At 50.5% G+C, this 26,509-nt stretch overlaps 6 non-coding genes across 6 annotated transcripts; 3 read left to right on the forward strand and 3 right to left on the reverse strand.

Annotated features, from left to right (window-relative positions):
* Positions 1–1,803: 1,803 nt before the first annotated feature.
* TRNAV-CAC (transfer RNA valine (anticodon CAC)) lies at positions 1,804–1,876 on the reverse strand. Its single transcript has one exon. It is a non-coding gene; the product is annotated as a tRNA-Val (tRNA).
* Positions 1,877–3,094: 1,218 nt separating this feature from the next.
* On the forward strand, positions 3,095–3,166 carry TRNAE-UUC (transfer RNA glutamic acid (anticodon UUC)). Its single transcript has one exon. It is a non-coding gene; the product is annotated as a tRNA-Glu (tRNA).
* Positions 3,167–12,172: 9,006 nt separating this feature from the next.
* On the forward strand, positions 12,173–12,336 carry LOC133761369 (U1 spliceosomal RNA). Its single transcript, XR_009866166.1, has one exon. It is a non-coding gene; the product is annotated as a U1 spliceosomal RNA (small nuclear RNA).
* An 8,121-nt stretch (positions 12,337–20,457) lies between these two features.
* On the forward strand, positions 20,458–20,530 carry TRNAV-CAC (transfer RNA valine (anticodon CAC)). The gene has a single exon. It is a non-coding gene; the product is annotated as a tRNA-Val (tRNA).
* A 2,655-nt stretch (positions 20,531–23,185) lies between these two features.
* On the reverse strand, positions 23,186–23,259 carry TRNAN-GUU (transfer RNA asparagine (anticodon GUU)). Its single transcript has one exon. It is a non-coding gene; the product is annotated as a tRNA-Asn (tRNA).
* A 2,704-nt stretch (positions 23,260–25,963) lies between these two features.
* On the reverse strand, positions 25,964–26,036 carry TRNAV-AAC (transfer RNA valine (anticodon AAC)). The gene has a single exon. It is a non-coding gene; the product is annotated as a tRNA-Val (tRNA).
* Positions 26,037–26,509: the final 473 nt, after the last annotated feature.

The following is a 26,509-nucleotide window of genomic DNA, read 5'->3' on the forward strand; positions in this document are numbered from 1 at the left end:
TCCATTTCTACAAAGGATTAAGGAAAACGAACCCCAGGCCTAATATAAAGGCTGCACATCAGACCCAGAAGTAATGAGTGTATTTAAAGGCTATGTGGGATTTTTTGCACCTAGAAGCATTATTGATTCTGGTAGAATTTTCCCCTCTTCCAAAGGTTCATTTTCTGGTCAAAGCATGTAATTGCTTTCTTTCCACACTGCAAACAGTATTTATGACTGCTGCTGGAGTCCATTGCTCAGATAATCCTGTTCCCTATGTAGCAATTCATGAGCTAGGAATAAACCTACAGTCAGTTAAGGAAATGGGGGAAAGAAAAATTCCACTTTGCATTTTGGAATAGAAGGTGCTGGCAAATGTGTCTACCAATGACTGGGTTTACATTGAGGTCCAGTTAGGATACTGGAGGGAGTAGAGCTTGGCCTGAAGTAAAACTCCCACCCTCCAGATACGCCCTGGGGTGGGGGAGCTAAGCCCTTGTGTGTTTCTGCGTTATAGAACATCCAGAACTAAAACATTGTCAGAACACCTGTGCTTTTAGTGAATCCACGAAGTCCCTGTTGATCTGTGATTTCCATGCTGGGCCTTGGGCAAAAGCGTAAACTCCAGGAAAACATGTAGGGCTGCCCAGGACAGACACCCAAGGGTGCTGCATCTTTAGAGGCCACCACTGTAGAGGTCAGGAAAGGCGAGGCTTGGGGACCAAATCTATACTGACCAGGAAGGAAGCTGTGAGGCCTTTGGCTTGGATAAAAGGCAGAGGCCCGGGGGATTTGGCCTCCTATGCTGGCCACCCAAGCCCTTCCAAGCAGCACCATCTAAGACCAGGGCACTAGAGCTCTCCTGGGAGAGAAGGCAAAGCTCTGGCTGCAGTGAAGACAGCACACCAGTGAAGACAGCGCCGAGAACTCCAGGGACAAAGCAGAAGAGAGGGTGGGCAAGGGGTTGGGAGCCACAGGACGCACTCAGTACACGCTGGGGTTCCAGTTATTAAAACTGTCGGCTGCCTGAACCTTCAGAGGGGGCATGGGACCCTCATAGTGTCCTGAGAATCCTCTGGGGTAGGGGTGGGTTAATGTAAATAGATACTTTCAACCGGGGTGCCTGAGGAATATTGACAGTATCAGCTTGGTTTGAGATCCAGATGCGGATTTAAATTCAGTTTCTCTCCACCCATCAGTGGGTTCTGCTGCTGTGTTCCCATAGGGTGGGAAGCCAAGCAGGCCCCTTCTCAGCTCCCCTCTGGAGCTCACAAACCAGAAAGCACTGGTTCAGGTCAGCCTAGACAGAGGACTGAGGCCTATGGAGAAGATTCCCTGTAAGAAACCCTGAGGGGCCTACACTGTGGCCTGTGGCACTGATGTCCCATATAAGCTCCAGTTTGAGTCCAAATTGCTCCACTTTCTATCCAGCTCCCTGCTAGTACCTCTGCCTGGGAAAGCAGAGGAGGATGGCCAAATCCTTGGGCCCCTACACCCACATGGGAGACCTGGAAAAAGCTTCTGGCTCCTGGCTGTGGATTGGCTCAGCTCCAGCCATTGTGGCCACTTGGGGAGTGAACCAGCAGATGAAAGACTTTTCTAAGTGTCTCTACCTCTCTCCAATTCTGTATTTCAAATAAAAAATTTACAAAAAAATCTGAAAGCATTTCACTATTGTAAATCTAAAGAGCTGGGATGGCAGGAAACGGGTGACAATGGCCACCACGAGCAGAGAAGAGAAATGGGGTCTGGTTGATGTGAACTACGTGGACACGGCCACTTCTCTTCCTCACTCTGCCCTTTTTCTCTTCAGAAAAAGAATCTTGTTTCCGCCCGGTTTCGAACCGGGGACCTTTCGCGTGTGAGGCGAACGTGATAACCACTACACTACGGAAACCAACCGCAACATCAACCAACAAAATATGTCCATGAAAATGATGTAGATGAAGCGGGAGCCGTGGTGGCTTCAGATTAGACAATGTCGTGCCTTTCTCGTCCCCTTCCTGCCGCCATCGGTCACTTCCCCCATCCACAGAGGATAACAAACCCCGCGTTTCCACGAACACGTTAGGGTCCTGCGGGACAGAGGGGGCAGTGTCCGTTCCCCTGCGGGAGCAGCACGGGCGCCAGCCTCTGGAGACCCCGCACTCCCTGCGGCCCCGCACGCCCGCGCCTCGCCGCGCCCACGCACATCCCCGAAGGAGCCGCTGGGGCTCCTCCGCGGGCCGCCCCGGGAGCTGCCGGGTGCCCGCCGCTCCCACAGGAGCCGCGCAGCCAGGGCCCTGCCACGGTCCCTGGGCCCAGGGCAGGCCAGGCAGAGGCTGAAGGGGAGGACAAAGCCGACGAAAGCGGCAAGGACAGCCCAGTGCCATTCCGGGGGGGCCCGAGGGACATGGGTCTCCTCGCCTTGGTCCGCGCCGCTTGCTTGAATTCCGTCACCACGAGGAAGGACCGGGTGACAGCAAGGCCCGTCCTCGAGCCACAGGAACACACGCGCTCCTGGCGGGTTAGATGTGGAGTCGAGGAACGCCTCGGCGTCAGAGCCCTGGTGTTTGGGATTGCTCTGAGCGTGGGGAGGATGGGGACCGAGCTCAGCTGAGATGGAAACACTCAGGGGCGACAGGGTTTGGGGGATGGGCTCGTGGTGGTCTCTGGGGACCCCAAGGCCTTGCTTGAGAGAGATTCCCTCGGGCGTCTGTGTCCCTGCTTGCGTGTGCGTTGTTGTGGGAGCTCGTAGCGGCTCACTCTCAGCTCCTCGTACCCTGGGTGCCTCCGGGTCTCCCTCCCAGCAGCCACCCCCGGGTGCCCTGGCGGCTGCGCACACTTCCCCGGAGGCCCGCTGTCTGCTCCCCAAGGCTGCGTGGTTTCTGAGCGTAGCCGGGACGCAGCCCCTGGCTGCACACGCACCTGACAGCTTGGGCCAGCGCGCTGCCTGCGGGGCGGGACGCGTGGTTCGTCAGGTGCAGTTCGCCCTTTGGCGAGAATCTGGAGGGGGGGGGGGGCTCCCGGGGCTTCCCTGAAGGGGGACTAGGCGCAGTAATGCTTAGGTGCTGTAGGAGCACTTAGATTAGCCTTGCAAATGCCAGGAAACCAATCAAACCAAAGACACAGCGTCTCCCTGGTGGTCTAGTGGCTAGGATTCGGCGCTTTCACCGCCGCGGCCCGGGTTCGATTCCCGGTCAGGGAAATGTTGTTTTGTAATTTCCTATCAGATGCACTTGGCGTCCTGCAAAAGCTCAGTGGTAGGAGATCTATCTTTGGACGCCTGAAACTCCTTTGAAGGTGAGAAGTAGGCTGGACCCTCGCTAGGCTAGGTCACACAGCTCTGCCGGATGCACATCAGCCTATCTCTCGACATGCTGGACGCCCATTCTGCCCCCCCCCCCCGTCTTTTCGCCTCTAGATTTAACTCTCCCGCAGGAGACTGCAGGAAAGTTAATGGAAAATCTTTCTTAAAAAAGCATCTGAATTTGCTGGGGACTGAACAAAACTGGCAGACTCCTGGAAGAATGGAGAAGCTGCTCCAGTTTCACAGATGTGGCTGAGAGCAAAGCTCGGTTGTCTGCTCATTTCGAGTTGCTGCACAAGGTCGAGGCCACCACAGCAGCTGGGAAGACAAGGGGGTTGGAGGAAATCTCAGAGAGGGAAAAGCCAGGAAGGCAGTTCCAGGCATGTGTGGAGATGCGCGAGTTTGGGTGGCTCCAGGCAGTCCTGCTACAGCTAAAGGGACCCAGAGAGACCTCAGCTGCCATCTGCTGAAGGGGAGATGGGCACAAGCACGTGGGTCTCTCCTACCCATGGGGAGACTGGGTTGAGCCAGGTTTTGGCCTGGCCCAGTCCCAGCTGTTGTGGGCACTTAAGGAGTGAATCATTGGATAGGAGTCCTCTCTCTATGCCTCTCATTTTCTCTCCTCCAGGGCCCCTCCCACACCAGGGTGTCGGGGGAGTGTCTTTCTGGTGTCTCCCTGAATCAGCCTGCTAGCCTAGAGGTCTGGTAAGCCTGGGGCTTCCTGTGTTTCAAAGATGTCCAGCTTTATGGTGGATTGCCAAAGACAAGTCAGTGGACAGGAAAAGTTCATCTTTAGAAAAAGAAATTCAACAGCGCTGCTCCCAGCTGCTGCTGCAGGTGAGTTTCTTGGCCCCCACCAGCTCCTCCTCAGCCTCAGTTTACCCTCTGTGCTGCTCCTCGAGAGAAAATAAAGGTCTTTGCCAGGTCCCGGGATGAGAACCATAGCTCAAACCTGCACATTCACAGACTTGTTATAGCAAAGAGAAGACATTTCCAAGAAAATTCTCCTAAATCCATTTCATAGGAGGGTGAGGCCACAGGGAGAGCCCTACCGTGTTAGAGCCACCAGGCTCCTTGGACAATAACAAGACTGTGAGAAGATCATGGTGACAAGGGGCTAATTAATAAACCCACATGACACAGAGGTGAAAAACCCGAGCTGGACACGAACATGGTTCTGCTACATCACATAGTGAAGGGGAAGGCAGAGGGAGGGCTTCCACCTGGAGGAAGCTGGACAAGTTCTACAGGGTGAGCATGACTTTGGCTGGGACAGGAACACGCTTTGCCCAGTGAGACTTGTCAATGTTCTTGTACAGTTAGAGGGCGGGGGTGGGGGAAAGAAGTGAGCAGAAGCAGAAAAGGGGAAAATCCAAGTAAAACACAAAGCGTAGATCTTGGCTGATGCCCCTGTGCCAGGGGAAGAAACATTCTGCAAAGGTAATTTCTCCTTAGGGTGTTTCCAGGGATATCTTCAGGAAAGAACCAAAAAATTCTTTAATGGCAAGTGAAAAAATGCTCATTTCTCTTTCCTTAGGTGTTTCCTGTCAACCAGTCTTCTTAGGGAAGGATTTGGGGTTTGGTTTTGATTTGTTCCATCTGTTGCAGGGGAGGCAAATGCAAACCCAGAAGCTATTCCCTAAAGGTTTGGTTTTCTTGCTGTTGGGTTCTCTTTGGGAGAAGAAGACCTAAAAGTACTCTGTATAGTTTCCTCCTGAGAATACTCATTGAAGGCAAAGATTTTCAAGTTGTGATCCTGCTCCAGTCTTGGGTTGTGAAATCAAGACTGTAAGCACTTACTACTGAGATTTTACTGAAATAATAGGGCTGGTTGCTTCTAGCAAAGGTTCTTGTTTCTTTGAATTTTTTTTTAAAGATTTGCTTATTTTATTTGTGAGGTAGAGCTACGGGGTGGGGTGGAGGTGGGATAGGCCGTGAGAGAGTTGTTCCATGCCCTGGCTCACTCCCCAGATGGCCACAAAGGCCTGAGCTGGTCTAGTCTGAAGCCAGGAGCCAGGAGTTTCCTCTGGGTTGGCCATGCGGGTGCAGGGGCCCAAGTAATTGGCCATCTTCCACAGCCTTCCCAGGCACATCAGCAGGTAGCTGGATTAGAAGTGCAGTTGCCCACGCTCAAAGCTGCCTTCATATGGGATGTGGGCCCACAACACCAGCCCCTGTGTTTTTACTCAGTTTACTGTCCATGCTACAGGTCACAGAGAATTGTGTGCTTCTCACTACATTTTGAGGACAGAGGTCTAGGAGAAAGTCTGCTCCATCTTTTTCTCTTCTCTTTTTTTCTCCTGCTGTGCAAATATGATCATTGAAAGAGGAAGAATTCTATCAATGTCTCTTGTTATGACTCTTCTAAGAAGAAGGTTCACACTTGGGATACTTCTAGGCTGGTGACCTGAGCACATTCACATTCCTTGTCATCTCTAGCCAAAGGCTAGAAGCTCCTGGGTACTTTGAAAACTACTAATGCTCCAAACCCACCTGAAGCCACTTCAAACTGAGATTGCTAGGAACAGAAACCAGTCATTTGTGTTGGTTATAGGCTCACCACGTGATTACAACATGATGGCACGATTAGAAGCTACTGCATACACATGGTCTAATTCCCACCCTTCTCTGATTCCTTGTCTCTGCCATGATGGGTTTCTTGCCCATTCAAGCAGAACATCTTTAGTCTTCCTCTGCACAGTCTCACATATGTCATTCTCTGTCATAATTGGACCTTCTGTGGCAAGGATTTATCCATTTCTATGTAGATCTTTAAAAGGTGGCCCCTGCATTCCCTTTCCCCAAAACCTTTTTCACTACAAAATCAACTAGCTGGGCTTTCAGATACCTGCACCTGTCAATCATAGGTAAATGCTCTGCACAGGGTTCCTGGATGCTGTAGGGTTGACAGAAACTCCCAGGGTCTTCCAGCTCTCTGAACCATCAGGCAAAGTGACTCCAGTAAGCTGACAATTCTCCCCCTCATTAGGGACTTTGGGAACAAAAACAAACCATGGGCCTGAGAGAGTAAAAGAAAGCCTAGGTGATGGAGGCGTCTACCTAATGGATCTCATGCAGAGCTGAATGATGACGTGGGCTTGCAACAGCAGGAGTTCAGGAAATGCTGTATCTGGTACACAAGGGACAGGCTGAAGATAGTTTGAGACTTTTAAGTATTTCCACTAAGCTGAAGATAATTTTGTGTTTCATTTTTCTCCTCAGTCTAGTACAATGAGGAGATAGGATATTATAATTTGAATACAGTAAATTTGTATTTTATCAAAGACCAACATGAATCATCCTTGCTTCAATCTTGTAGCACATTATTTTCCGCAGTTTGAAAAAAAAGTATTTTGCTCATTTCTTTCTGAAAGACTACTGACTCCTGAGGCGGTGGGGTGAAGGCTGTGCGGCTGTCCCCGCGGCTGCCCGACCTCCCAATGCACTGTGGGGCTACTGCTCCCCTCTCGGCAGAGTCCAGGGCTCTGGAGCACACAGCATGGCTCCTCAAGGCCTGCAGCAGCCTGGGCGCGTGGACCAGGGAAGGGGCGGTCCTTGTGCTTCTAGCAGTGGAGTTTCTGTGGTGCAATCTGTTAGCACTTTTGTCTGTTAACCTAAAGTTGGTGGTTGGAGCCCACCCAGGGGCCACCTTCCCCTGCATCCCTAACTGGGACCAAATGTTAGGGAAAGAGTCACAGAATAGACAGGAGGCAGCCAGACTGAATTTATTCAGAGAAAATAAATCCCAGAGGTGGGTGACCAGCTGCCTGCGAATACAGGATGGAACACGTGGCAGAAGGCCCAGACCCCCAGGGGCTGGACCTTTTGAAGGAGGACTAGTTCTGGGGGTGGGGGTAGGGAACAGCAGGCAAAGGGGATTCAAGGAACTGGGCGAGGCTTTGGGAGCCTGGAAAAGAATGCAGGGTGGAATATGAAGGCAATAGGGTGTGAGAACCAATAGAGGTGCCAGGGCAAGAAATACATACCAAAGTTTCTCTCTTTTGGGCAGTGAGGGAGAATGGCTGAGCCTTTATGTCCTTGTTCCATCAATTGGGCCATGTGGCCACCTGGTTTCCAGCAATGGTGGTGGGGGAGGCCAGCGCCTAGGATGGTGTCTGGGTGTGGATAAACACCATAGATAAGACTGCACCATTTAACTAATAGACTGTAAGGCATTGCGGAAAGTTCAGAGTTGCCCTCTATGCATTGAACGTCTGTACTTTAAAAGTCACCCACTAAGCACCTCAGATGCAACTTCCCCGAGGGATTTTGTGGTCTTGTGTCTGCCTTTGTGGAATGGAAGTGGGCTGTGGGGGGAAGGGCGCGGCCCGCGGGGACCCTGAGGGGCGGTGCCCATGCAGATGAGGCCTCCTTGGGGCTGCTGCTCCGGCACCGGCTCGGATCCACGCACGAGTCTCACGCTGTGGAAATCCTCCTGGCCTGTTGTGGGACACTCGCTGGGATCTGCAGATCTGCTTGGAGAGGAGAGGAAGTCACCGTGTGTGTACAGAGAGAGCTCTACGCAGCTGTGCTGGGGTGGAAGTGCCAGAGGTCATATTTATCTGGCAGGGAAGACACCATGATTAGGCAGGTGGTTTTCCCCGGGCAAGCCCTTGCCGTTGCACTGAGCTAAACTCACAGGGTAGATATGCTAAGTTTTTTCTAAGCACTACAAGAATCTTCAAAAATGACCTGGAATATTTTTTTTCTTCTATGGCAGCACCAAAGTCCTACAATAATTTCTTACAGGTTCAACGCAGCCTATTCATGCTGCTTGTTGCCTTCCATTAACCCCAAGCAAAGCATGCATTGACTTCTATGGAATGCTTTCCTATCTTCTCATGCTTCCTGAACCCCCTGTTGTGTGGCAGCCCAGTTTCTTCTCCCTGTCAGTGATTCCTGTCGTGAGGTCCCCCACCTGGCCACACCAGTAGTCTCAGTGTCTACTTCAACACACCCGTTATTGCATATGCTGCTGGAAGGCTTTTCTTACTGGTGGCCAAGGGGAGGGCACTTCCTGGAGAGTCTCAGGGGTTCTTTTCCTCAGCTTAGTAGACAAATAAAAAGCCAAGAAACAGTTGGCAGAGAGGCAGAAACTTTTATTCGAAAAGAAACTTGTATTTGATTGGCAAGTGACAGCGAAGGCGTCTGGTCGAGAGGAGAGGGGTGGAGCGCCTAAGCTGGACACTGGCTTTGAGGACATGTCCCAAGTTTTAAGCCATTACTGCCTGTTCATTAGGTTATCCTATTGGGGGCACCCATTGGCCAGGGCTTTCACATACTGTATGTTGACTGGCTTGGGGCCCATGAAGATAGCGGGGATCTCCTGGAGACAGCCAGCCTCTTTAGGGCTCAGCCCCCTCCTCTGCTAGCTCTGGGTGGAAGACTGTAACTATCTTGAAGGTTTGATTTAAAAAGCCAAGGGTCACACAAGATAGCCAGGATCTCCTTAGAGCCAGTCTGACTCTCCCCAGAGGCTCAGTGCCTTCCTCTGCCCTCTCTGGGTGAAAGAGTGCACCCACCCTGGAGGTGTGATTTAAAGCCCCAGGGTCACACATGCAGCACAAGCAGCTATCAGTAGGGGAGCTGCCGGTTGGTCTGGAGACAACCTTTCCAGCCACAGCTGGCAGCCTGCCTGTGAAGGAGGTTCTAGCTACACCTGAGGGGCCCACAACCCCAGCCCCACTGGACAGCCTCAGGTTTCAGCCTTACAACCTAAGACTTCTACATCAGTGGAAGCCAAAGTTATGGGGTAGAAGCCATTGCTCACTAGTGAATAGTTGGGGGGGCAGTCACAGGAGACACCCCCATCTGCACCACTGCATTCTCCAACCAGGTGAGTGGCACCAGGATTGGTTGCTATTCAGTGTGTGCTCAGGGGAAGTCCCCTGAGGCTTCAAAGTGTCACCCACTTTGCCCCAGCTGCCTTCTCCACTCCTGCCCCGAGTGGCAAATTCTCTACTAAGCAGATAAAACCTGAGTCCCAAACACGCCCTGTGCACAGTCTCTTGGCAAGAACAGTCGCCAGCCTTTCTGCTTCCAATAAAGGAACCTGTCTGTTGAGGTTGGTTTCCATCTCGTTTTTCCGTCTCTCCTTTCTGGGAGTAAAAGGCCAACACCCCAAGCTATTCCAGACCTAACAACCACAATCTGATATTTAAAATGCTACATAGTTTGGTTGTGTTTCATTTTTTTTACTGAATTGTAAATGTTCCCTCTACTGTGGCCCCATTTTTAATGGGGATAATCCCAGTGACAAACTTAGGTTTGGGACAGCGAGTTACAAAAGATGCCAAAGTCCCAGGGGCGATATGATGGCGTCTTTGCTTCTGAAGGCCGGCGGCTGTATGGGGCATGTGTTCTCCAAGTCATGCAGCCCCAACTGAGCTCAGGGGTAAGCTTGTAAAGGCAAAAACCACATCTTGTTGGAAATTAATTACAAAACTTGTGTTTTAGCCAAGCAGATGTTACAGAAGCTAGAGAAGCAGGATCCGCTTATCTCGGGGGCATCTCACACATTTCCTGACCTTATGTAACCAAGCCTTACAGATAATGTTCTTACAAGATCAATTTTTCAATAGATGGCAGTCGTGCGACTGGTTAGGGAAAATAGAGGATACCAAGACAAGGACAAAAAGGAGTGACTCTGGTCAGGCCCTGGCTCACTGGCACTTCAACTCGGTCTAGTTTAATGCATGGCCTGGTTATTGAGCGCAGCTGGGATAGCAGTTGGCTGCATAAGCTCCTTCTACGCTGGCCTTGCTGGGACTTTTAATGAGGAGTCTTCTTTAAATGCCTCTCTGTGGTGGGAAGACACAGGCAGGTCTGGCTGTGCAAGTCTGCCTTCACCGCCTCTCCCATTGGGGGAGTTCCTCTCTTCCTGCCGTCCTCACAATGGTTATATTGGCCCTGGGCCTTCCTGTCACCAGGCTGGGAACCCGTGAAACCCGCGCCAAGGCCAGGGTTCTTCCAGGGGCTTTCTTGGTTCAATCAAGTCAACTTCGTTCTTCAAAACTGGCCAAGCCTGGGCCCGTGAGCATTTCTGAATACGACATTCTAGCCAAAGACCAGGTCGAGAAGCAATATTTCCAGTGAGTGTTCTCACAAGGAGAACACATGTCTGCTGACACAGAAACAACGATTTTGGGGCCGCTTGCAGTGCCGGCGTCCATATGGGTGCCGGTTTGGGTGCCCTCTGCTCCATTTATGATCCAGGTCTCTACTTGTGGCCTTGGAAAAGCAGGGGAAGATGGCCCAAGTACGTGGGCCCAGCCGCCTAGGTCGCAGACCCATTTGAAGCAGCTATGGCGCCATCGTTCCACGCGGGAGAGGAAGGCGCTGACGGGGGCCGGAAGTGGGATGGGCGAAGGGCACTGACCGAAAAACGCAGCGACCATGCAGCTGGTGCCAGCAGGGTCAGCTGCTGAGGCTCCGGGTGCGAGAAAAAGGTCACATCACAGCCTGTTTCCGGAAACTCGCCGGGATCTGCGGATCAGCGCAAGGAGAGCCCAGGAAGCGGGAGGAACTCACTGTGTGTGTGCAGAGCGAGTTGTGTGAGGCTGTGCTGGGACGGAAGGGGCGGAACTCATACTTACCTGGCAGGGGAAGACAGCATGATCACGCAGGTGGCTCTGTTAGGTAGGAAGTCAGATATGAGCTTATGTGTGTGTGACAAAGGCCTAAAGAGTTGACCTGTAGGTCCAGCATATGTATCTCAAAGTCATCCCAATAACCTGCCAGGGGCAGCCGAGTATTTGCATCCTGCCCTGCTCCTTCTACCCGGTAACCTGGCAGGTGGGGGTCCCCGCCCCCTCTGCCTGATAACCTTCCAGGTGCAGCCCAGTATGTGCACTTCAAACATCCTATGGATCTTCCAGGGGGTCCCGCCCATCCTTCCTCTAAGCAGGGCAATGCCAGCCAGGCTTCCTGCTGTCTGATAACTTCAGAAGGAAAACTCAGCTAGGAATGTTTCGCATTTACATCCAAAAAGTCCTTTATTCCAGGAAGAGCAGAGGCGGCAAGGCAAGGCCCATCCCCTTAACCAACCCCCTCCCCCCAGGCCTCAATCTGACTGGGAGCTCAGCCCTCTGCCTCCATGCTGAGCCACCCGCCTGGCCTGCCCAGGTGTACCCTCTCCACACAACCATGTAACCTCGCTCCCCCTAGTCTGAGCGACTGACTGGGCACTCTCTCTCAGGTTCTGTCTGGAGAGGTGCCCATCCATTCTTACTTTGTCCCTGCCCTAATAAACCTTGCTGTTTTGCTTTCCACTACTCTCTGTCTCACGCCTGATTTCTTGCTTGGGCCAAGACAAGAACCCTGCCATTCTCCAGTAACAGTTCTCCCAGGGTGAGGCTCGTCCATTGCACTGCGGCAGTGCTAACCCCTGCGATTTCCTCATATGGGGGAAACTCGACTGCAAAATGTGTGGTGGGGGGGACTGTGTGCTCCCTCTCCCTTGATTTTCCTCCAGTTTAAAGAGCAGATGCTCCTCAGGCTTATCAAAGCAGGTGTAATGCATCGAGAAGGATCAGGTCCCTGCGCGGCGCCCGCATGGGTGGGGGAGGGAGGGGCGGGACGGGCACAGCAGTCACTCTGAGCTCTCCAGGGCGCATGGCGGGTTCTGCTGCTGGGCACGGGCTGGGCGGGGCGCCTTCAGTGGCGTCACGGACGGGGCGGGGCTATGTAGATGAAGAACAACGCAGCGGCTGCTGGGCCGGGACCTGCTGCAGATTCGCAACCGCATTCCCGTGCTGTGGGAGAGAGCGCGGGACCGCTGTCGGCACAATCGAGCGCTGTGCGAGTGTGAGGGCGAAGAGGGCCCAGGGGATGTGGGGCGCAAAGTGAGCGCGTGTGAAGAGTGGGGGCGTGTGAGGCTGTGCTGGGGCGGACGGCTGACAAGTCATACTTACCTGGCAGGGGAGATACCATGATCAGGCAGGTGGTTTTCCCAGGGCGAGGCTGTCCCATTGCACTGCGGGAGTGCTGACCCCTGCGATTTCCCCACATGTGGGAAACTCGACTGCAGAATTTGTGGTAGTGGGGGACTGCGTGCGCGCTCTCCCCTGTTTTTGAGAGTTGAAAAGTAGCGTTCAAGTTGTATGTGCTGCTTATAAACTGTAATAATGTTCATCCAGTTTAATGGACTGTTATGCTTTTACTTCATTGTATCTTCTCTCTTTGGACTCATAGAGGCATCCATCAATTTCTGTACGCATAAATTGGTAGAACCTTGCAATTTTACACATTATATTTCACTTTCTCATAGTTCTTTGAACTTTTGGCTTGATGAAATTTGCATCGCATTTCCAGCCCAGAGCAATGGTCCATGGTGGTAGCAAGTCTTGAAGAGCACTAGATCCCTGTACAAGACAAATTATTCAGGGGAGATCCTTAGAGGTTTTAAAGACAAGTTGAAATAAACCTCCTCAAACGAGGAAAGAATGGCTGATTTTCATGATACAGGAAGCTCAGTGGTGGTTAGGGTTTGAAAATTTACAGCTTCACCAGATTCTGTTCCTATGATCCCATAGGAACATCCCATAGGAGCCACTGCCTTCTGCTTTTGTATAAACTTTCAAGACTGTTAACCTCAACCTATCCAGAAACATCAACTACTTTTTATGCATTGGCCTCCTACCCCAAAACTTACTCTGCTTAATATTATCTGTCTCATCTCTTATCTATAGCCACTGTAAGTGCAATATAAACAATTTATAGGTTTTCCTTTTCTAATTTTTTTTTTTTTTTTATTTTTTTTTTTTTACAAAAGTGGCTCTTAGGTCCAGTGGACTTAGTTCCAACAATCAGCCTTATTCCTGGGGTTGGGGAATTTGTCCAAGGACCCAGTCCTTTTCTTGCTAAGGCTCAAAGAATCCTTGGTCTCAAGTGTTTTGGTCTAACAGTATCACTACAAATATGCTAAAACTAGAACAATAGCACCACCTCATAAAGACTTAAATCAGTGTACTTTAGCAAACTGGATCTTTGCTACCATAGTGCTTTCTTGGGTACACACACACACACACACACACACTGCTCCTTCCTACTTACATATCAGATCCGACATTTGCACTGACCTGATTATTCAAAAAAAAAAAAAAAAAGACATGTCTTGAGCCATCTTGTAGTCCTCAATTTCCTGTCCCATTTATCTCCCTATCTTTCTACTTCTCCTCCCCAGATTCTTATTTATTCTTGTCTTCTTGGAGGGTGTCCTCTTTCAAGTCCAGGGCCTTGCCTATCATGGCACAAGGGAAAAACTGAGAATTGTGCTAATATGGACAATATTACTGCTGATTGAAATCAACTCAAATAATTGAACTTATTGTCTCTCCCAGGGTTTGTTGTGGTAAACTCCTTAGAAAAGTTCATCTTTCATATTTAGTTTTCCTCCAAAGAGAAATCTGAAGTGACAACTGCCAGAGGATGTAGATTAAGCTAAAATCTGAAGCTCTGGCATTCACCGTGGGATGAGGTAAAATAGCAGTAAAAGTTGCTGGGAGCCAGTTTCTAAGTGGGTAAAACAACCAAAGGGAAGTGATATCTCTGTTGAGTTTGCAGATGGAGTTTACAAAAGCTGGCTTGCTTCCTTTCTTTCCTTTTTAGAGATTATTTATTTATTTATTTATTTGAAAGTCAGCATTATAAAAGGAGAGGGATCTTCCACCACTGGTTCACTCCCTAATGGCGACAACAGCCAGGGCTGGGCCAAGCCAAAGCCAGGAGCCAGAAGCCAGAAGCCAGGAGCTTCTTCCAGGTCTCCCATGGGTTAACAGGGGCCAAAGCTCTGGGTCATCTTGTGCTGTTTTTCCCAGGCCATTAGCAGAGAGTGGAGCAGCCAGGATGGGTCAGGCACCCTTAATGAATGCCAACATTGCAGGCAGCGGCTTTATCAGTTAAACCAGAACTCATTCTTGAGAGAGATAAGGAACAGTTACAGGAGGGCAGTTGGCCTGCCAGTCTAGCCTTGAAATCATTTAACTACAAGATGTTCCCATGATCCCAAAAATATGTACTGTGACACGATTTCCATTGTCATGTCCCCAGTGTCTGAAGTCTCCCCAGGTTTACAGATCTAAAGGAGTTTGGAGGAGAAGAGGATAAAAAAGGTATAAGCCAAGGTTCTAGCAAGTTTCAGAGCATGGCAAGAAGACTTCTTGGTTGCCAATCCTTTGACTTTTTTTTTTTCAAGATTTATTTATTGAGGCCAGTGCTGTGGCATAGTGGATAAAGCTGCCACCTGCAGTGCCGGCATCTCATATGGACACCAGTTCTAGTCCTGGCTGTTCCTCTTCCAATCTAGCTCTCTGCTATCGCCTGGGAAAATGGTAGAAGATGGCTCATATGCTTGGGTCCATGGAAGCATGTGGGAGGCCTGGAAGAAGCTCCTGGCTCCTGATTTTGAATGAGTTCAGCTCCAGCCATGGCGGCCATCTGGGGAGTGAACCAGCGGATGGAAGACTCTGTCTCTCTCTCTCCTCTCTCTCTCTCTCTCTCTCTCTCTCTCCCTTTCTCTGTAACTTTGCCTTTCAAAAGATTTATTTTTATTTATTTTGAAAGGAAGAGTTACAGAGAGGCACAGGCAGAGAGAGGGTTCACTCCCCACATGGCCCTAGTGGCCGGAGCTGCACCAAGCTGAAGCCAGGAGCCAGGAGCCTCCTTTAGGTCTCCCATATGGGTGCAGAGGCCCAAGCACTTGGACCATCTTCTAATGCTTTCCCAGACCATAGCAGATAGCTGGATTGGAAGTGGAGCAGCCAGGACTTGAGCCAGTGCCCATATGGGATACTAGCACTGCAGGCAGCGGCTTTACCAGCTACGCCACAGCACTGGCCCCTTTTTAACCTTTTAATTCAGCAATTGGTGGCATAACCCTACTGGAATCAAAGCCTTCTGTTGATTCTTTTCAGGTAGATTCCCTAATTGTTGGATTCTGCTGCCATCCCACCAATAATTACATCCTCTTTGTCAGTATCATCTAAAGCAGATAACAAAAGACCCTACTGGCTAGAGTACTGGAAGACATTAAAAATTTTTTTTATTTGCACTGGAAATGAACAGTGAAAGTTGTCCTCACAGTCATTTTCTTATATGGTCAGAATTGGATTCTTAGTAATTTTGCATCCTTAAAAGGCAGCTTTGGTTAGCTCAAAGTCCATTTCAAACTCGCTTGGTTCAGTAACTTAGATCTATTCCATGAGGTGGTTTTTTTTTTTTTTTTTTGTGCAAGGATGCAACTTCTATTTTTCATAATTCTTGCATTATCAAGCACAACCCTTCTGAAAAGAGTACACAGAAGTCTGTGAGAAAAAAATAGATTCTACTCAATTTCCACCTATGAGGCAGCCTCTCCACTGCAGAGTCCCCAGCTCTTCCTGAATGCAGTGCTGCCCATGTGTCCAAATTTAGGGCATTATGCAAAACTCAACTGCCTTGTACATCAGAAGCAGCATCTTAACAAAGAGTTAAGACAGTGTATCAGCAAAATGGGTGCTTAGCAGCCTGCAGGCCCTGGCTTAGAGGCTATTGCCTTCCCTTGAAATATAAGGCCCAAGATTTTCACATTCTGTATAAAGAACTCCACAGCACACTCAGCTCTCTCAATTCTAGAACAAAGCATCAATGAAAAGCTTGTAGTCTTCAGTGTCTGGAGCACCTGCAAGGTACAGGAGCTGGAAAACTTGCACAGGTCTGAGGCAAGAGACAGTGTTCCTGCAAGCCAAGAGCAGTGAGGCCCTTCAGTCCCCCATATTTCCTTGCCCTTGTTACACTGCCTTGTCAAGGCATTCCTCTCAAGCTTCGGCTCCTTTTGCTACCTTCCTCTCAGAAACAGGTGAATCCTTTGACTCTTCACTTTCCTTTTTCTACCTGATCAGATTTTAAGTCTAATGGTTTATTTTGGTAGGTATTCATGTTTTAGGAGAGGGAGTTTAAAGGATTTATTTATTCATTTGAAAGGCAGAGTGATAGAGAGGAAGGGAGAAACAGAGAGAAATAAAGAAATCTTCCTTTCTCTGGGTCACTCCCCAGATGGTGGCAACAGCTGGGGCTGGACCAGACCAAAGCTGGAAGCACCTAGCCACTCCGAAGTCATGCAACCGGGACGCACTGAGCCACGGGAGCGCGTGAGACCCGCTGCTCACCCAGCCATCCCAATTCGATGCTGCGCTGGCACTGCTCAGCAAGGAGAAAATTGGTCTCCACCTGCTGGACCTGTCCTTGCTCTGCCCGCTTTTATAGTCCCTGTGAGTCAATTCAGGAATAGCAGGGAGCGGGCCCCGTAGCTTGCAGCCCCAACTGCCCCTGTGCCGGGGAGAATGGCTTCCTCGACGACGAGGAGGAATACTTCCAGGAGCAAAACTCTGTCCACGATGGGAGAGGTGGAGGCCCTCCTTGGGACTCAGCACTGTCCATCTCCCCTGTATAGCAGCAGCTGGATTCTGGAGTCCATCTGGAGGGCCCTGGGGATGCGCTGTGTGTGTGAGACCACGAATACCACTGGACATGCCGCCAGTATTGGCTTCTCTTGCAAGAAAACACTTCTGCTCCTACGTGGTGGAGGGCCCTCAGGCTTGCAAGATGAAATGCTGCAGTTTAAGTTTAGACAAGCGAGTCTCCATTGACACGTGGGGACAGACTGCTGGGATGGCTGCGGTTTCTGCTTAGGTGACCCAGAGGTGCTTAGGAATATCCTTGACGCCCACGTATTGAGGCCCAGCTGCCAAGGACCCGGGAGAATGTCACCAAGTGGACCCCATGAAGGCCTTCTGACTACTTCTCCTGAGGGTGAAGTAACACCTTGACAGTAGGGACTCCATTTTGGAGCACTTGAGACTCCATTCTGGGAAGGTGCCCCTCCCTCCCACACACACACTGTGAGACTCTGGTCTGAAACTGTGATCTAAAACAGTTGAACAATAGCAGTCCACTACGTCACAATTGGCAGAGCATAGAAATCCCCTAGTATGATCGCTCAAGCTTGGAAGTGGATAGGCTGCACCTGGGTTAATGATAAAAATGTAATTTGTCTATGTCCTACATATGATTAAAACCAATACCTGCATTAATGTCAAGATTATAATTAAAATTGTTAAGATTGTAACTGGTATTGTCAAGATTATAAGTGATACTAATTTTGCATAGGTTTTAGGTCAGCTTGACCCCAGTAACCATGTATTCACCCTGTTCCTAGCAACCATGTATTCCCCTCCCGGTTTTGTGGTTTTTGCCTTTATAAACCCTGTTGCTTTGGGCTTCAGGGTCGAGAGTTCTTTAGGGCATGAGCCCACTCTCCACCGCGACAATAAAGGACCATCCAATTTTACCAATATGTGGAGCTCCTTTGTTTGCACTCACTCAGGTACAACAAGGGGACTTCTGGCTATCTCCCTTCTCACGGATGTAGACGCTTCCAGTTTGGGCTGCATTGAAACCAACATTTCACTGCCCCCATCCTCAGTAGAGGCCGCCCCTTTTCTTTCTATTTAATGACTTCAGGCCTTATTCCAGCTTACTTTCTATGTAAGCTGCGTGACTACCTGTCCAGGTGACTCGGTGAAAGCTTTTCACTGAAAAGGCAAGCATTTCCAGCCACACCAGTCAATGCTTCCTTTCAACCTACCTAAAATGTGTATAGTTCTTTGTCTGTCGGATATAGGAGAAAAGAACATGAGGATATGTTGAGTGAAGAAAAAAACAGAAACAATCTAATATTTTGTATCACTCAGTTGAGATGGCAAACATGTTTGTTTATGAATAATCTGAAAGTAAAATACAGTTAGGAAGGAAACCACCTTCCACTCAAAACAGTGACTAACTTAAGCCTGCCTCCCCACACACACATGTTTGTAAGGCAAAACTGTAGAAAAAATGATCAACTATCAAAAACCCAAAATGTCGCAGCCACTCTGGCCGATGCTGCCCTTGCCTCCAAGGAAATGCTCCGAAGGCCGACGCCTCCCCGTTTTCTCCAAATTGCGAGCACCCACGCCACCCGCAGAGTCCTGCCAGTGGCGCTGGTGGCGGCGGCGGAGCCCGGGCCTCGCCCTAGGTGGCCTCACCACTTCCCTGGAGCCCTGTGTCCGTCCGCGAGGCGGCGGCGCTGGGAGCTGGAGCCCGACAGTGGACGAGGCTGCCGGGCGGGGGCGCCAGCGGGGAGGCGCCCAGCTGCAGAAGCCGGGCGCCGGCACCTCCACATTCCGACCTCGTCAGGGTCCCCAAGTTGCAGGGACCTGGACGGGCTGGACGGAAAACCCCTAGGAGTTTCTGCCCTCCGATCTTTTCCCTGCAGCCTCCTGCTCCTGCGGTCTTCCTGCCTTGGACGCTCCGTTCTCGCATATCCTCGGGCCGAACCCCTCCCTGACGCTGGTGTTTCCCAAGTCCAGCCTGTCAGGGATTCGTGCTTTCCTCTCGGTCGAGGGTGGACCTCTGACTACACAATTCCCTCCTTGTCGCGATCTCGGAATTCCAGCCAAGGCTCTGATGGAGGCGGGGGAGAACAATTCTCCGCACGACCCTCGGCTGGCTCGGACACTTCCTCTCGGGGTCGTGGGACTGGGCCGCCGGCCAGCTTTTTCTCTGAATCTGTCCCTCTTCTGGGTCTGCTCTCTGGGGCCAGGAAGGACGGGTTCCCTGAGCGAGGTCAGGAGCCTGGCACCCTTCCCTTTCTGTGCGTCGAGATGAACCAGGGAGCGCTTTATGAGGTTTGCCCCAGCAGTGCAGCCCCCCCGACAGTGCCCCTCCTGCTCCTGCTCCCTTTGTCCTGTGCACGTGGAACCCCAGAGGACGTAGACGCGACAGAGAGGCGGCGAGCCCTCTCCCCCGAGTGGACAAGGCGGGCGGGACATCTCACGGAGTTCCTGATCTAAGCTGCCCTAAAGTCCGTCTCTTGGGGGGCTCGGCCTGCAGTCGCCGCTGAGGATGACCTAGTACTCCACTCACGTCCAGGTCTCCGGTTAGGGCCAACAGAGCGGGTGCAGCGCCACGGCCAGGGGCCCCGGGGAGCCTCCGGCCCGCGCCTTCCCCGGCGTGGGCGCCCAGGAGCCTCGCGGCCGAAGGAGACGCGCTGGCCGCTTGCCGGAAGAGCAGCGGCTGCTGGAGAGGACGGCTCGTCCTCCCCAGACTTTCCCAGTTTTCCGTCTGAAGGAGACCAGCGGGGCAGGCGGAGAGCGGCGGCAGCGCGCCGCGGGGAGCGAAGGCACGGGCGTCCTTACGCAGAAGAACCTCTTCCCAGCTGCCTGGCCTTTGCTGTGAGGCGCACGCGAGGTCCAGGCCTTCGGTGAAAACGGCCGTGGTCTCCGTGGGTCCCAAGTTAAAATGCGCACTGCGTGACCCCTGGGACGGGAAAGTTCCCCAAAGCCCAGAAAACGCGTTCGGGAGTTGTGAAGGGTAAAACGAAGCCGTCCCTCACAAGGAGTCCCCAGACTGACACCGGAGCAACGGTGAAATCGGCGCGGGCCGCTGCACCCGGGTCTAACCCGCGTCAGTCGCGGCTCGTGGCGCCCAAGCGTGGCGTGACCTGGCTTGATGTCCCGTGCGTTAAGACAGCCGACGCCCTGGGACGCTGCCACCGTACCGACTAAAACCCGGGGTCGCCATTCCACGACCGGATTTGGGTCGCGTCGAAGGGAGTAAGCGACTGCGGCAGGAAGCCGAGGGGTCTCTGTGCCGGGAGGACGAAGCGCAGACGCCGGGGAGGGCGCGGGGAGGAAGGGTTGGCGGCTCCCGGTGGGCCCGAGGCGGCCGTCATCTGCAGAGAGCCCAGCGCGCTGACGGCCGGCGGCGAGGCAAAGGCCACCGGGGCGCCGCGCGCAGCCCCGCCCGAGGGGGCGCGTCCACGAGCCTGGCCCCGCCGCCCCTGACCCGCCCGCGGGATCCTGCCGCTTCTGGGGCTGCAAAGTCAGCGGGGAAGAAGAATGGCCCCCAGCGCTCCGTCTGGACCCGGAAACCCTGTGTGAGATGCGGGATCCCAAAGCCAAGAGTGGGGCCTCCAAGGGAGGGGACCCATCCGGAGCTGCAAGTCTGAAGAATAAGGGGTGCTTCCCGGGACTTTTTGTTTGTTTCTTTTCTTTTTTTTTTTTTTTTAGTTTGGAAATGCAGTTGACCTTTGTAGATTACAAAGTGTTGATAGTTGAAGATGGCAGCTGTCAGGTTTCCTGAGGGATATCCCAGAGCCTTCTTTCTGCCTGGTTTCCGTAGTGTAGTGGTTATCACGTTCACCTCACACGCGAAAGGTCCCCTGTTCGAAACCGGGCGGAAACACGGGAGCAGTGATTTTTCCCGGACGTGTTAGGCATTTTATCGTGGTCTGGGAACAAACCGAAAACTAGCAGATGCCATAGCTCAGGTGCTGGTGTTACTTACTTGATGTCTATCACCTTCAGGTTGGTTCGCTGGACCCCTAAGTCACCAGGATGAGGGCATTTCCATGTGGGGCCTGGGAGAGGTAATTAGACTTAGAAGAGGAATAAGATGGTGGTCCGCAAGTTAGGAAGAGTACCCTGCCCAGGGAACCAAATCAGCTGGCACTTTGCTAGTGGCAGCCTGCTTTAAAATAGCTCACAAGGGATTCAATGACAGGACTCTGGAAAGTTCATCATCTCCTTAGTTTCTTATGTCAAGTAGGTCATTGTCCCTGAATGTGAGTGCTGGCAAGAGATACTAGAATGATGAGCATGTAGGAAGCAGGAGGCAGATGAGGTGTTAATGACCTAACTGATGAAAACAGGGATACTACACGGATTCAGGCTGCAGTTGTGTCCAGATGTCAGATGTGGACGGTTCACACAGGGTCCAGTGTGGAAGTGGATGGCATGGGACAGACTGGCTGAAGGGAAGCCGAGTTTTCATCTGCTTTTATTAGTGGAAGTAAGAGATGATCGGTGGAAAGTAGTTCAAAAAGTGGCAGTTAGCTTGTATTCAATAAACTTATGCCCTTTTTACATTAAGCTGGAAGCAATTTACGTTGTGAGAATGAGACAGTGTGTCCAAAGAGTACAGCAAGATTTGGCTTGGGAGTAAGTAAATGTACTAAGCAGGGGGACACATAGATTGTAGTGACCAATTCAAGCCCTCAGGTGATACCCTGCTCTTCAGGTGATGCTGCTCTTAGGTCTGATCATAGAGTATTGCTGTGCGCAGTGATGTCGTGATGCTGACAGGAACTGTCTGCTGTGCTGAGCGTTAGCATTTGACCTGATGCACAGATTTAGCATAGACTCTAAGATGCATGCAACATTGACCTGAGAACTGGAACTTGAGAGTAGGAGGTGCAGGTTTGTGGGAATAAATATAGATGTTGTTGGCATATAGAGGTGGTATTTGAAGGTGTATTGGCCAGACTGGATGTGTGTCTTGGGTGATGGACAGAGGACAAATAAAACCAAGGCTGTGCAAGCTCAAAGTGAAGATTGATTCCCTTGCTGAGCCCAAATTTCTGACCCAGTGTGGACCTTGCGTGGCCTCTCAGTGAGAGAAGTACGATCACCTATCACAGATCCTGTCCTCCAAAGGCCATCAGGACTCCCAGACCTGACTTACAAAGACATAGGAGATATATGTGGAAATTATATTAAGGGTATAGGATAATAGTGAAGGAAACATAACATTGGATGGATGGACTCCCAGAATGCCTGACTCACAGTTGTGGTGGCAATGGTGTGGTTTTTGGTCAGGGAACTCACTCTGTAGCAAATAAGTTGCAGCCATGGGCCTATGCTCATGGAAGTCATTGATTTCACCACATTCTCTCACATCCTAAAGCCGCTGGTCTGATTAGAACAGTGGAATGACCTCTTGAAGCCTCAGCTACTGTGCCAGGTGGCCATTCACTAAGCAGTGCTATTTCTCCCATAGCCAGGATTCACAGGTCCAGGGACAAAGGAGTGGAAATGGAAGTGGCACCACTCATGATTACCACTGGTAATACATCAGCAAAATTTAGCTTTCTCTACCTTTTCCTTCACGTTCTTCTGGTCTGGAAGTCTTAGTTCAAAAGGGAGGAATGTACCCATCAACAGACAATGGTTCTATCGAACATTAAGACTGCCACTCAGCCACTTTGGGCGTCTCATGCCTCTGAATCCACAAGCCAAAAAGGAAGCTACCGTGCTGGCTAGGTTGATGGACCCTGATTGCCAAGGGCAAGTTGAACTGCTTCTCCATCCATGGTGGAGGCAAGGAAGAGTTATGTCTAAACACAGGAGATCCCTTGGGCATCTCTTAGAGCAACCGTGACTTGAGGTAAGTCAGTGGAAAACCAAACCAACTCAATTCAGATAGGATTGTTAATAATCCAGATACTTTAGGAATGGAGGTTCATGTAACACCCCCCCCCCACACACACACACCAGGTAAATAACAAAGACCAGCTGAGGTGCTTGCAGAGAGTAAAGGAACATGGAACAGAGTGAAAGAAGGCAGTTACAAATACCAGACTTGTATGAGACCAGCTGCAGAAAGAAGCATGTAATAGTTTACAACTGTTTCTCTGTCTCTCTCCTTCCCTCCCTCCCTCCTTCCCTCTCTCCATCTCTCTATTCCTATCTCTCCCTCTCTCCCTCTTAGTCTTTCTTGCTCATCTTATTCTTACCACATAAGATGTATTAATTTAACACAGTATTGAAGTTACAAGGATACTAAAGGGAAGAATGGACAGATCAACTCAGAACAGCCTCTTCCTTTGTTGGTAGTGATAGTTTTCTTATGTTAGGCACAAGTGAAAAAGGGCTATGGTCTTTATGTGGAACATGCTGATAGAGATGTTTATGAATGTCAAATTGACAAAGATTGTACTAAGATTGTACTATTTGCTGGGCGAGGCACCCAGGATAGGAGGTTGTTGTCTTCCTTTAAGTAACATATTTATAACAATGACCACAAACGCCCTAATCCTCCTTTTAAAAATAAAGCTTGGCTCGTCCCTGGGTGGGCTCGAACCACCAACCTTTCGGTTAACAGCCGAACGCGCTAACCGGTTGCGCCACAGAGACACGCGAGGCAATGTGTTTCCGGTTTCAAAATGCACTAGGCATTCGCTGAAAGCTTAGGTTTGCCTCCCGTCTGCAAGATAACTGCAAACTCCAAGCTTTGGGAGGTTTGGGACCCTGTCGTTTCCGTCCCGTTAGAAACCCTGACACCAGAAAGGCTGCCACCTTGCGTGGGAAACAGCGCCCCAGGGACGCCCGAGTGCGCGACCCAGCGCGGGAGCCGTGGGCTCCATGCCAGCGCTTCCTGCTCCGCGTTCCGCCCGGTTGCACTCAGCAGAGTCCCTGAGGTCGGTGCGACTGGTGGGGGTGAGTGACCGCGCCAAAAGCAGACACTGGAAAAGGAGCCCAAGAAAGCAGAGGCGTCGCTGAGACAACGAGACCTCCCAGGAGGCCTGCCTGCGGGGAAGCACCGGCCAGATCCCAGGGGTGGGAATCGTGACTGTGTGGAAGAAGAGGGAGGAAGAAGCGGAGACGCGCATGGGAGAGAAACGCTCAAGGATCTCTACACGTCCAAGAAGGAGGCAGCGAGGAGAGTGTGTTGCTTTGTTTTTGAAGTCGCAAAATGATAGGCGGCACAATGGTTGCCAGCAAGCTTCGCCAGCCTGGGGTCTGCCATTCGAGCCCGGGACACCGCGACGCCTTCCAGCCGGCAGCTGGCGAAGGGACCGGTGTCGCTCGGCTTCGACTCCTGCAGCCACCGGCGCGGAGGGAGGTCCCTGGACCGAAGCGATCCGAAGAGGAGTAAACCTCACCGTGCACAAACCCGGAGCTGGCCACGTCAAAGAAGGAAACTTGGACGTGCTCTTTGTCACAACTGGACGGGAAATACCCCCAACGGTGAACTGCTGCCTCGCAGGGACCCCGCGGCAGGCGCTTCCACCAATGAAATAATGTGGTCGTAGCCGCTCCCCTGGGAGAGCCATTTCAAATGCCAGTCGGACTTTTCCTTTCTTCCTTTCCTTTCTTTTCTTTTCTTTTCTTTTCTTCTCTTTTCTTCCCTTCCCTTCCCTTCCCTTCCCTTCCCTTCCCTTCCCTTTCTTTTACATGAAACCAGCTTGAGCAGTGAATGAATTTACAATAAAAAGCCATGGTCCAGACTGGCTTGTCTCCACTCCCTGTGTCCTAGTTTTTATGGGAACAATAAATTATTGCACTGCAGTACACATTGTAAATTACTGCACGACGGTACAGCACTTTTTAAAAAGAAGTAATTAGTGCGGTATGTTTAATTTTTATAAATGCAGTTAGCATCCAGTTCAAGTTACAGAAGATTACTATGATTCAAGAAAGGTGTGTGGAGGCTCTTTCCAAGCCATTCCTTCCCCCCTTCTCTCTCTCTTAGTTAATTCTAACCTGAGTATTATCACCAGAGCTCACAGTTGCCTATTTTTAAATTCATGTCAATGATTGTACAAAGGTACTCAAAAAGATTCTGGGAAATGACAGTCAAAGGTAAGTCTTTGCTGTAATTTTTTTTTTAAATCCATGCAGATGAGAAGTCTTGAGAAAGTTCACCCCAAAATAATTATATCATGAAAAATGCATGGATTTCAAAAATGTTTCACCAAAACAAATGTTTTAATTCCCTTTTTTATTAAGTTTTTGAAGTACCCTTGTGCACTATTTTATATCTGGTTTCCCCCCACTCCTGGGGAAATTATGCCCATTATGTTCATGAGATATATCCAAGTTATGTGTATCATTTCTAAATTTTGGTCCCAAAGTTTCCTGAGCTTTTGATGGAAGAAAAAAACAGGAAAGTCACTGAACTCCATATGGAATGCTGCTCTTCCATGGCTGAGGTAAATATCTTCCTAGGGATTTGTTTCTTAAACTCCAAATATTGTTTTGAATTAATTCAAAAATCACTTTCTAATTAAGGTTTCTGCAGGTGCCATATATTCAAAGCAATCTAGATCAGTTTTCTATTTAGTGTAAACATGCATAACTTGTCTGTACTATAACTATCTAGCCCATAATTGTAGGTGAAGTAACACCATGATAGTAGAAACTCCATTTTGGAGAACCTGAGACTCCATTCTGGGAAGGTGCCCCCTCAACACCGTGAGACTCTGGTCTGAAACTATGATCTAAAACAGTTGAACAATAGTAGTCCACTACGTCACAATTGGCAGAGCACAGAAACCCCCTAGCATGATCGCTCAAGCTTGGAAGTGGATAGGCTGCACCTGGGTTAATGATAATTTGTCTATGTCCTACATATGATTAAAACCAATACCTGCATTAATGTCAAGATTATAATTAAAATTGTTAAGATTGTAACTGGTATTGTCAAGATTATAATTGATACTAGTTTTGCATAGGTTTTAGGTCAACATGAACCCGGTAATCATGTATTCCCCCCTGTTCCTAGCAACCATATATTCCCCTCCCGGTTTTGTGGCTTTTGCCTTTATAAACTCTGTTGCTTTGGGCTTCAGGGTCGAGAGTTCTTTAGGGCATGGGCCCACTCTCCACCGCGACAATAAAGGACCATCAAATTTTATCAATGTGTGGTGCTCCTTTGTTTACACTCGCTGAGGTACAACATAGGCATCTAACCCCCCTGCAACCTTGCAAAATTAATGAGCAATAGTATAAAAGTTGTATCCATACAGGTATCTTTATGGGATCAGAGTAATTATTTCTCTGGGGGCAAGCATTTGAATTTGAGTCTCACTGTTTTCTTTTAGGAAAAGGATAACTCTGTTTCCGCCCGGTCTCAAACCGGGGACCTTTCGCGTGTTAGGCGAATGTGATAACCACTACACTACGGAAACCGCCAGCTAGTGTTGTGTTAAAATGGATCCTGGAAAATCATTTCTGCGTCATAGTTCCAATAATAGGAAACTGAACTATATTTCTAGATTAGATAAAATGAGCTCCAAGGAAATACCAATTACCCCCCCCCCCAAAAGAAATAATAAGGAGCCTGCGACGTCCAAAGAATCAGGGACTCCACCTGAGACGCCTCGGGCCTGAGCTGGCTGTGGGATCGGCCGTCTCCCGCAGCGTTTCCTGGTGCAAAACCGCGCGCCGGGGGCGTTCTTCGTTGACTATCCAGCCCCGGAAGCTGAAGGAGCTGTGGGTCAGGTGCGGTCGAGCCACGGGAGCGTCCCTCACGGCCTTCATGGTCTTCTCGGCTCCGGCCGGGCCGTCGATGCTCCTGGCACTACGCAGAAGGCTGGTGCTGGGGTCCAGCGGAAGCTGCGGGGCCCCTCTTCCGGCCCTCCCCGACCCGGCGGGGCTTCCC

This window comes from Lepus europaeus, chromosome 5, assembly GCF_033115175.1.
Source record: "Lepus europaeus isolate LE1 chromosome 5, mLepTim1.pri, whole genome shotgun sequence".
Lineage (NCBI taxonomy): Eukaryota > Metazoa > Chordata > Mammalia > Lagomorpha > Leporidae > Lepus > Lepus europaeus.